Raw genomic sequence first — 3,092 nt, 5'->3', positions numbered from 1 at the left:
AACCAACAAACTATACAATAAATGCAAACGCAAACAACAAAGGCACCTAAGGCAACTCGAAATGCAATAAACAACACTTTAAGGAGACTGATCGATTGAAAATGGTTGCTTCTTATGTCAAATGGCTCTTGTGCACGCAGAGCTCATTGAACCAGATCCTCCCGCAAAAAGCAAAATGTTATGCCATTTTCTTTCTTTTTTGTTATTCAACGCGATTTGGTCAAAATTTTGATCAAATTGAGAAACCCTAATTTGATCAAAATTTCGACCAAATCGAGCCAAAAAATAAATTTGGTTGAAAAACTAGGTCAAAAAATTAGTGAAAATGTACTAGTGGTTTAATTTGTTTTGGCTAATAGTTCTCTTAAATGATATTTTTGAATAAAAATCTTAATCATATTTTAAAATAATATTAATATTTTAAACAATTTCACTGAAAATAAAATATGTCAATTTATTATTTTCTCTTTACTAAAAATTACTTGAAAACACCCCTCCTTTAAATACATATTAGTGACATAAATACATAGTAACCAACTTTTATATATATATATATATATATATATATATATATATACAAAACAAAAGATAACGGAAAGTATTTTGAACGGACAAATCTCTAATTGCAACTATAACTAATTTAATATTTAATTGATATTTAATTGAATAGGGCCAATTTTTTAAATTTATATACAATGAGTTGGAATTGGCACCTTGCAAAAAGCAAGGTTTCAACGTCAAGGAGCCTGAATTTGGCAAAATGCGTTTCCCGGCCAAACAGCGCTCCATATTCAGAGTATTCAAGTTGGGAGTTCCGTTACTCCAACGACAACAACAACATTCGAAACAGCAGACTCTCATTTTACTATGCGAGGCATCAGATCTACCGTTAGTCAATGATCTGCATCTCCACGTGAAACGAACTCGACCTTAATTCTCTGTATTTTTCGACAAGCCTATAAATACTACCATGTTATAACTAAGCTCAGCTCAGCCATTGTCTAGCAATATACAAACCTCTCTTCTTCTTATTATTTTAGAATGGGCAAATGGGGACTTTTCTCTGCTTATCCTGTAGATAACAATCCTCATCTTCTGTCTCCCTTGCAGATGGGCCCGCTCTTCAACCTTTCTCACAGGTAACTCAGATTATATCTTCATACTTTCCAATTTGATCTGCAACCATTTTTATTAAGGACGTTACTATAGTTTCTAACATCATTATAATTAAATTATTAATGTGTGTAGAGTTGTGTTGGCTCCCATGACACGGTGCCGCGCAATAGACAGCATTCCTCAGCCCTGCCACGTGGAGTTTTATTCGCAGAGGACCACCAGAGGAGGCCTCCTCATCACAGAAGCCAACGCTGTCTCGCCCCAAGCTTTTGGGTATGTCACAAAGTGTGACATAAAGATTTCAGCAATTGCGTTGTAATTGAAGTAAGGCTATGATATCGATGACGTCTTTTCTTTTCATGCAGCTTTCCACATTCTCCGGGCATTTTCAGTGAGGAACAAGTGACGGCGTGGAAAGCGGTTGTCGACGCCGTCCATGCAAAAGGCGGCATCATCTTCTGCCAGCTCTGGCACGTGGGGAGAGCATCTCACACATGTAAACAACTCAATCACACCATGACTGCTTAATAAAACGCATCCATTTTTCCACGTGTGCAACTGTTATAAGTTTAGCTGGTGTGTGTATGTTGTTTGCAGTTTATCAGCCCAACGGAGACGCCCCCGTATCGTCGACGGGCAAGGCAATTTCAGAGGAATGGAGCATCTTGATGCCAGGCGGCGCCACCGCCGCTTACTCCACCCCACGTGCGCTTTCCACGTCGGAAATAGCCGGCATTGTTGAAGAGTTTGGAAAGGCTGCGAGGAATGCCAGGTTGGCAGGCTTCGACGGCGTGGAAATCCACGCGGCGCACGGCTACTTAATCGACCAGTTTCTCAAGGACGGGGTAAATGACAGAGTGGACGACTACGGCGGGTCCCTCCACAACAGGTGTCGATTTGCCGTGGAGGTCGTGGAAGCGGTGGTGAAAGAGATTGGCGCTGAACGCATCGCCGTACGCGTGTCGCCGATCATAGACCACGTGGCAGCTGCAGATTCGGATCCCCTTTCTCTCACATCTCATTTACTTGGCCTGCTGAATGCTTATACTCTGGCTTACCTGCACATGACGGAGCCGCGATTCACAAAAGCTGGTGTCAAAGAGGAGGATTTGCAGGGCGAAATGAGGGCCGCCGCAATGTGGAAGATTGTGAAGGAGGAATACAGAGGAAGGGTTATGAGGAGCGGCGGTTACAGCAGAGACACCGCCATGGAAGCTGTGTCGAATGGAAATGCGGACATGATATCATTTGGAAGGCTTTTCATTTCCAATCCCGACCTGCCACATAGATTCGCTGTGGAAGCGAAGCTCAACGATTATGACCGCTCTACTTTCTATACTCATGATCAGGTCGTGGGTTACACTGATTACCCATTTTGCTCACATAATTCCTGTAAACCAAATTCAGAGTTTGATGAGCATGTTTGACTATGGACAAGATGTTGAATCGTCATGAGCCTCGCCGATTCTGCACACAGGAAAATAGAGGTTTAAAGAGAAAATAGTGGGTACTTTCATCAATCAATCATGCTAGATTTAGAAGCGTTCTCTAAAATATTAGATATTGGGTTGCCTCAAGCAATAAACGAAGGCCACGGGTGCCCTTCGTTTTTACTATGAAATTGAGTGCTTCATGAGCCATATCACTGCTCTCATAGAACATGTGCTCCCATTCTTATTTACCTCTCAAACAAAAAGACTCTAAAATTGTACCGTCCCCATACGCCCAAGTACTTAGAGCTTACAGCTCTAAAGCCAGTGTGGAAAGTAGAGCGATTCCCAGGCTGGACAGCTGGGCTTTTTGGGTTTTCCTTCAAGCTACTGAAAATGTGTTTGCTGAAGTGGATTTGTCAGAGGGAGAAGAAAATATTTCATCAAGAAGATACGCTCTTACTCCTTCCTTTCCCTTGCCATGTGAAGTTTACATTCTTTATTTTTTATAATAAAAACTATTTGTATGATGTTGATTATTATAAG

General features: G+C 41.3%; 1 pseudogene across 1 annotated transcript; it reads left to right on the top strand.

The window, feature by feature from the left end:
- The first annotated feature begins 1,020 nt into the window (after positions 1-1,020).
- On the top strand, positions 1,021-3,092 carry LOC149551285 (12-oxophytodienoate reductase 7-like; annotated as a pseudogene). Its single transcript, XR_016353285.1, has 4 exons — positions 1,021-1,139; positions 1,249-1,389; positions 1,482-1,612; positions 1,714-3,092. The product of XR_016353285.1 is annotated as a 12-oxophytodienoate reductase 7-like (transcript).

This window comes from Cupressus sempervirens, chromosome 6, assembly GCF_028749045.1.
Source record: "Cupressus sempervirens isolate cs-2001-9-10 chromosome 6, ASM2874904v1, whole genome shotgun sequence".
Classification (NCBI taxonomy): Eukaryota; Viridiplantae; Streptophyta; class Pinopsida; order Cupressales; family Cupressaceae; genus Cupressus; species Cupressus sempervirens.
This window is presented reverse-complemented; position numbering and strand designations above follow the sequence as displayed.